The sequence below is a fragment of the Corvus brachyrhynchos genome, unplaced genomic scaffold (assembly GCF_000691975.1).
Source record: "Corvus brachyrhynchos isolate BGI_N302 unplaced genomic scaffold, ASM69197v1 scaffold165, whole genome shotgun sequence".
Lineage (NCBI taxonomy): Eukaryota > Metazoa > Chordata > Aves > Passeriformes > Corvidae > Corvus > Corvus brachyrhynchos.
The window spans coordinates 161662-169927 of record NW_008238315.1 but is presented as its reverse complement, the minus strand read 5'-3'; the positions used below and the strand labels follow the sequence as shown (position 1 = coordinate 169927).

At 52.0% G+C, this 8266-nt stretch overlaps 1 long non-coding RNA gene across 1 annotated transcript; it reads right to left on the bottom strand.

Annotated features, from left to right (window-relative positions):
* Nucleotides 1-590: 590 nt before the first annotated feature.
* Nucleotides 591-2076, bottom strand: LOC108446632. Its single transcript, XR_001861896.1, has 2 exons — nucleotides 1615-2076; nucleotides 591-713 (listed from the first exon to the last, which is right to left on the bottom strand). It is a non-coding gene; the product is annotated as an uncharacterized LOC108446632 (long non-coding RNA).
* Between the last annotated feature and the right edge of the window lie 6190 nt (nucleotides 2077-8266).

Genomic DNA, 8266 nt, shown 5'->3' with positions numbered 1-8266 from the left:
CCTATTGCATTCTTTGCCTAATTTTAACAGAACTATTTTCATTCCAGGCCCCATTTGTGAGCTATTCAATCCTTTGCCATCGGACTTTGGACAAAGGAAGAGAAGGATCTGTTCCACACGGGTGTCATCCAACAAGAACAGCCCCTGTACCATCCCCAGCCTGTGCCGAGCACGCTACCTCACTTTCCCCGTTCTGGATTCTGGCTCCAATCCAGTCTGCGTTTTCCCCTATTTTCCACGTCTAGAGACAGGAAATTGTCCTGGTCAGGGTGCTAAGACCTTAAACTGCACGTTGGTCTGGGGGGCTGTGACTGGGATTCCAGCAGGGAATTCATGGTTGTACGAATGAAAACTATTCCAGGGGGCAGCACTGAAAAAGTTGGGAGCTGCTGCTTCACCACACGGTGTCAGCAAAAGAGAGGACACACAAAATGTGTAGCCAAAAACAAGGATAAAATGATTCCTCCTGCTCTTAGTGGGACCAGGGCTAATTCTGCCCTGGAATGACAAAGACCTTCTCCCTCAGACCCCCAGAGAGCCCTCGAAAAGCTAAAGTGCAGCAGGGAAGGAAGGAAGGAAAGGCACCTCTGCCTCACCTGCTGGGGACAGCACAGGTCCTGCTGCTCCCGGGGGCTGGGAATGTGTCCGGAGCCAAAAGCACCTTCCCAGGCTGCAGGGGCTTTCCTAAAGCACCACCTGTGGGAAGCCAAGGGCTGTGGAAGAAATGGAGTGGGAATTTACAGTAATAGCAATAATAGTAATAATAGGGAAGAGCAGCAAAGGGAGCAACAGTAATTCCAGGAGGGAGCAGGAGGGATGCTGAGCTTTAAATGAGGTTTGAGTGAGGCAGCATCTCCTGGGATTTCTAAAGCACAGCTCCAGGCCTGGGCTTACACGAGCAGGGCAAGCTCCTACTGTCCAATCCCTGGATTTGCCTCCTGCCAGCGCTCGGCACCTCGGGCGTGTTTGGGGGCAAGGGCTCCAGTGCTGCTGCCTTGAGGGATTGGGAAAATGGGCATTAAACCCCTTCCCACAGGGCTGGCTCTGAGCTCTGGCTGGGGACAGCATTTGGCACCTCTGGCATTTCCATGAAATCGGTTTCCATCATTTTGAAGGTACACTGAATAAAGCCGGGGGAGATAAATAAACCTTTCTCCATAAGGACAGCCCCAGGGAATACACAATTATTCCTATGCCAGCAGCCAGATTTCGGGGAGAGACTCCAGACTCTTGTCTCCCTCCCTGGCTGTAAAACACTTGCAGAGGCTTTGGAGTTCATACAAGCTTGTCAGGATTTGGACACTTCATTTAAATTCCATTCATATATGAAGGAATTGGAAGTGTCCTAAAGGCACCTCCACCCATACTTTAATTTTAAGCCCTCTACCACCAATGAATTTGGATGTTCTTTTGTTAGGAACACCCCACCTCTGCTTCTTTAGGTGCCTCCATGTGGGAGAGAAAATAAATGTGGACAAAAGTTTGGAATGCAGCTTCCAAGTCAAGTTCGACTCCAGCTCTAGGAAGCTACCGTGACACAGATCAACCAGAGGAACATCTTGAAAAGAAATGCACACTCAGCAGCAGCCAAAACAATCACATTTCTGATTTTACCTGGTCTCCAGGTGCTCTGCCAGAGCTCCCAACAGCCGTTCCCATTCCCAGACAAGCCCGGGCAGCACTGTGGAGAGTACTCGCAACGTCCATGAGGCCGAGGAGGCCGTTTTGGATGCATTCTTTGCTGCAGAATGGGAAAGCAAGAGTTTAGATGGGCATTACGGTCCCTCCTGCACCAAATTCCATTCCAGAAACATCCTCCCGCTAATCCAGAACTTCCCCCCTGCTCTTTTTGCACCACGTCAGGGCAGTGCCGCCGAGCGCCACAGGCACGGGACACCTGGGCATTCCCTGGGGACGGGGCCTGCAGTGCCGGGCGCTCCCACGGGGCGGCAGCACTGAGAGAGAAGGGGGGAACAGCGCCCCCCCCACCACCCACGGCGGGACTGCGCATGCGCATTGTTATCTGCGCCCTTAGGCACCACGTGACCCGGAGCTTCATTCCGCTCACTGCGCACGCGCGCCCCTCCTTGGCTGCGGCCCCGCCCCCCGAGAGGCGGTTGTGACTGCGCATGCGCGGCCACCTGGGCTGCAGTACCGCGCTCCGCCCGCAGGCGGCAGCAGCGCGGCGCGAGCGCAGCCCTGGGAACAGCGGGGAATTAAAGAGGGAAACAGCGGGAGAGATCCCGAGCGCATCGCAGGACCTCTTCCTGGGGCTCCTCCAACCGCTCGTGCGTGGAAGTCCGCGATTTTCCCAGTAACTGCTGGGAAAATGAATGTACTCCTCGTCTTCTGAGTGCTGCCGGTCCAGTCTGAGCACTTGAGGAATAAAATACCTGTTCCCCATGTCTCAGGAAGAGATTTTCTAGGTGAAAGCGCTAGGAGCAGGAGCTGGGCTTTGTCTCACCTCGCTGTGCTTTAGATGTGATGCTTCGTTTGGAGATAAAAGATAAATTCAGGCTCCGTCTTGCCACTCACCAGGGAGAGATCAGCAGCTCCTAAAATCCCACTCTGTGACAGATAGAATAAATAAACATTGATTTTTCTCCTGGATAACATTAATCATGGCTTGACAGAGTTACACCAGAGAGTAAACCAAAAGTAAGCGCTGCAGGCTCCTGACAAACGGATCCAAACCTAAAAATCATCATTATTGGATCAGCCTTAGCTGAAGGGCTGAGTTTCATCCCAGAACCCGACATCCTGTTTCAGATGTCCCAGGAGCAATGTGTCTGGTCTCCTGGTGCTATAATGAGGATTTAGAGCTGCTTTTCATCACCCACGAGGAGATGCTGGAGGCGAAGCAGCGGCTGGGATGCCAGGACAGTGCTGGAGATGTTACAGATAATGAAAATCGAGCAGTTTGGGGGCTGAGTCCTCCCCAGGAGCAGCATCCACCTGCCCAGACCTGGAAATCTGCCCCCCTCAGAGAACTGGCCTCGATTTCTTGATTCATCCAAGTTCAGCCTCACTTTTTTTGACTCAACAAACCATCTTTGCTTGGCGTGAAGGACCCGAGATAGAATGGAAATAAATTCAGTTAAAAAGCAGGGATTAGATTTCATCCCTGCTGCGAGGCAGGTGCTTGGTCTGAGCTCTGTGTGGAATACTCCTCCTTGTCCTCCTGGGGTATGGATCTCCATTGTGGCACCTGCTTTCTTACTCAAATTCCATAAGATCCTTGTGCAAGGCAGTAGAGGAGCTTCTCTAACTCACCAAGATCAGCCCATCCATCCTGGCCTTGGACACTGCCAGGGATGGGGCAGCCACAGCTGCTCTGGGCAACCTGTGCCAGGGCCTCAGCACCCTCCCAGGGAAGAATTTCTTCCCTATATCCAATGCAAACATACCTAGAGGAAGATTTTGGCTCCTCTTTCCTCCCAGGTGCAGCTGAAGCAGATTTTCATATCCTGTGATATGTCAGGTAGAATAAGACGGATCCACATTCTCACAGTAGCCCAGAAGAGGATGTGCCACGTCCAAATGAGACCCATGCAGGGTCACACAGAATCCTGGAATGGTTTGGAAATTGGTGACATTGGAAGCAGCTCCTTAAGAGGAGACCTGCACTGATAAATAAGCACAATTAGTTAAATAAACTCAATTAGTTTCAGAAAGTTAAATGGATACTTGAGGATTGATTTCCTACTTCTATATACATATTTTATATATATATATATTATATTTTAAACTTTAATATATTAATTTATTTTAATATATAAAGAAAATATTTATATAGAATTTATATATATATAAAGCATATTTTCTTAGAAAAACATATTATATATCTACAAATTTATCTCTTGGATTATGTAACCAATCTCTTGGCATCACAGGGAATTAAAAAGAACTGAGATAGGAAATAGAGATTTGGGGATTGGGAGACACCCCATGATTTGGAGAAGTGTTCCAACTGCGAACTGGGATAAAGGGAAAACCCTTCAGGAACTCTCCTGCTGCAAATTATTTTTACACTTCCTGGTGATGATTATGATCTGAATTTAGCCCTTGAGGCTCAAATTGACACTTCAGCCTTGCCCAGAATGTGCCTGCTCTGAATAAATCTCGCATTTCCCATGTGGCCGTGTCACCCCGCCACCCTTCATCACCAAGAAGCAAGTGGAGAAATCCATTACATTTTTCCATTAAAAAATGTTTAAAATAGATCAGATGAGTCAAAGCCCCCAAACACATTGTTGTCTCCATCAGGGGAACCTGTGGTGACTCATTCAAAGCCCACAAGGAGAGAGGATGAGTCCTGGGATGAGATGAGTCAAGCCCTGAAACCTGGAATCAGGAATAATCAGAAAACTGCAGCTGGGGTGGAAAATCAACCTCGCCTGGGTGGAAAGAGACATGCTCAAGAGGAGATGATGTGGGAGGTTTGGACAACATCAAGAGGTTTGGAGGCCTCAAACGAGCCAGGTGTGTCTGAATACAACACACAGAATTATGGAATCCTGGAATGGGTTAGGTCAGGAGGGATCCTAAAGCTGGTCTTGTTCCAACCCCCTGCCATGGGCAGGGACACCTTCCACTACCCCAGGCTGCTCCAATCCCTGCCCAGCCTGGTCTTGGACACCTCTGCCAGGGCCAGAGAAGTTGTGGATGCCCCATCCCTGGAAGGGGTGACATTTTGCAGGGGAGGAGGGAGAGGTTCTTATTTAGGGACAAATAAATACAATAACAAATAAAATAACCTCATGCCTTAATTTTCCACGTTAATTAGTGTTGCATTAAATTGACAACAGACACCATTGAAGTGATTTCCAATCAATTTGGGTCAATTAAAATGAGACCAACATTCCTGATTGCAAGTTCATCCACGTGCAGCTTCAAGGGAAAACCGCCCCCTCCTAATCCAATTTATGACTCTCCCCATCCAGCAAAAAGTTGTCCCAAAACCACTTAAAGTTCCACCCCCTAGTTAATGGCAGCTTGAATCAAGATACTCACAGGTCCTTGAGATGAAGTCCACAAGCCCCATTGGTCCTGCCGAAACCAGGAAGTTTTTCCTGTTCCATCCTCTAACGTGGCTGGAAGATTTTAAGTTTTACACCTTCCCCACATGAGCAGTTGCCAAAGGGTCTCTGAAGCACCTGAAAACTGAATGAGCCTTCCCCAGAGGCCTTGGGGCCCATTCAGAGGGGGTTTTCTCTCCGGGGTTTTAGGGATGGGATCCCCATGGCACATTGGAATGGATGCCTGCGGAGCCAGAGCGATGCCACTCGTGTACACAATGGTGTCAGCAGGAGTGAAACAAAATCAAGGGGGTTTGTCAAACACTTGAGTCTGAGAGATTTATAAAGTTCTTCTCCATTTCTACATTACCTTTTAATTATACATAATTATATTTATATAATGTATTTTTATTTATTATATATGGGAGGGAAAAAACATTAAGTACTGGACATATTTAAGGAAATTATTGTTTTATCTTTGCAATTACCTTTCTTTCGTACTACACATTCCTTAGAGAGGATCCTAGAACCTGGAATTGTTTGGATTGGAAGGGACCTTAAAGAACATCCAGTCCCACCCCCTGCCATGGGCATGGACACCTTTTACTAGACCAGGGTGCTCCAAGCTCTGGAGAACCTGGCCTTGGACACTTCCAGAGTATAACTTGACCTGCTAAAATTCACTTCCTCTTTTCTCAATCTGGGTTTGAAAAAATAAAGATAAAATTAAAAATTAATAAATAAAATAAATAAAGATCCAACTGCTGCTCGAGTTGCCCACTCTGACCTAACAGATATGTGTATTTCTGGTTGAGAAATGAGTATTGCCGTTTCCTCCCTTCTCACTTCCCTCTTGCCCCCCGCCATGCCGGCTGTTTACTATTGCCTGTGAAACAGGGAAAATTCCTCTTCTCCCCTCACCACCCCTCCAAGCAGCTTTTACTTCCCCATTCCAGATGAGTCAGAGACTCATTGCAGGGAGTCATCTGACAGTCTGCCGACACTCTTCTCCTGCATCTTAGTGGCCACCACAACCTCCACAGCTCTCTCCAGCCTGTCCTGCTGTCTGGGGCAATTATTCTGCATGGCAAAGGCTCGCTGTTTTCCTTTTTTTGAAGTTTTTTCTGGTTCCCATTTGCCCAAAGGGTCCCATTTGGGACCAAAAAAGTTCATTTTGAAAAGCCATTTTGTACCATGTGCTTCAAAATTGGTTCAGGAGACCCACCTGCAGTCACCTACACCAGCCAGAGAATCCTGGAATGGCTCCGGTTGGAGAGGACCTTAAAGATCATCCAGCTCCACCCAGAAGGTCCAGGAGCTGTGGATGAGCCCTGGCAGGTCTGATCCTGCTCGGGGCTGAGCCCCCTCCATCCTCCTGCCCGCTGTCAGCTCTGCCTCTCTCACACCTCCTCATCTGGCGCTCGATACCGGCCCCACGGCCAAGCCTGGCTGACAGCAGGAGATGGATGGGGCCGAGCCGGCTCCGCGGGGCACGGACACGTGCGGGGGATGCGGGGGGAACCTGGGGAGGTGGTTCCTCCCTGCTTCACGTCAGTCCTGGCCCTGGTCCCAAATGCTGGAGCAGCCCAGGCTGCCCCCTTGGCAGCCCCACAGTGCCCAGGGACATGGGGTCCCCTCTGTGTTATGATGGACACAGGAAGGATTCGAGTGCCGAACTCAAGGCAGGACGGAAGGCTGAGTCCCAGTTGGGAGAAAATGCCCACCTCTGTGCAGAGCAGGGAGGGAGTTCAGGCCAGTGCCACCATCACTGGGGCACTAACAGGTACAGAAAGCCACCAGCATTCCCACAAGGACATCCCCTGGTCCTCCAGACCCTCTCCCAGAGCCTCAGCATCCCTCATCCCTCTAGAATACAATCCATAGCGTGCTATCAGACAGTGTCCATGGCCCTGGTGCAGTTCGGAGGGGAGTGGGGGGCTCTGGAGTAACCCCCCTGCTTTTCCCCTGTAATGCCTCACCCTGGTGTTGGTCACCTCCTGCAAATCGCCCTCAGCCCCACAGCGCCCGCTTGTCCCCATCCATCTCCCTCTGTCACTGCAACCAGGGGAACAGAGGGTCCCAGGCACCAGGGCAGAGACTGGACCCACCTGGGGGGGGGTTATGGGGAGGGGGCAGCTCGTTCCTCCCTCCGGAGCCGCAGAGGCTCTGCCGGAGCAGTGGCTGTTTGCCGATGCCTCAACACCTCACTGTGGTTTTCAATATCAGGTGGTGACGGCTGTGTACCAAGAGGGGTTTTGCCTGGGGGAGCCCCCACCTCCCCCCGCTCAGATCTGTGATATGATGGGACAAGGAGACCCCAAGAAAGATGTTCCTCCCCAGCCCGGGGCATCCCAAGCCCTGTTTGGGGACTGGTGGTGGTCCCAGTGGTGCCACCGCTCGCCTCCCGTCCATCATCACCGCGTCAAGGCGGGAAGGCAGGCTGGGGAAGGGGGCTGTGCTCCAGCCCCCAAGGACCACCTCGGCTCCAGCCCCCGCCTCTCCATCCCTGAGCTGGGGCATAAAACCCCCGGCAGGCTGCGGGGACACTGCAGAGCCAGCGCTGCACTGGAAGGGGGCTTCGGTGGAGTCCCACTACCACCATGCCGGGGAATGGAGCCACGGACGCCTCCTGCACTCCCACCACACCCATGGCAGGTAAAACCCCCCCACGACAACACCTCCTGCACCCAGCAGTGGGGTCCTGTGGCATTTTGGGGTGTGGTGGGGATGGAGATAAAACTCCACTGTAGTGGGGGGACAGGACACCCCAATCCTGCCACCGTCTCCATGGAGGGAGGGTGTGATGCACGGGCTCTGCTCCCCCAGACTGACACCCCTTCAACCCTCCACAGCCTTCCTGGGGGGCCCGGGCGAGGGGTCTCTGTGCACCCCCGGCCTCAGGTGGGCTGGCGAGGGGACAGGGGCCAGTGGCAAGAACCAGCGGGTGTGCCACGCCGCAGCACGGCTGGGGCTGGGCAGCCTCTGGGAGGAGTTCAACCGCTTGGGCACCGAGATGATCGTCACCAAGGCAGGCAGGTGGGTACCAGAGTGGCCCGGGGGGCTGCCAGGGCAGGAGGGGGCACCCCCCTCCCACACCCCTCTCTGTGCAGGAGGATGTTCCCCACCTTTCAGGTGAAGCTGTCGGGGTTGGATCCGTTGGCTGACTATGTCCTGCTCATGGATTTCATCCCACTGGATGACAAGAGATACAGGTGGGGACGGGGCGATGGGGGCAGGGGGCTGGATGC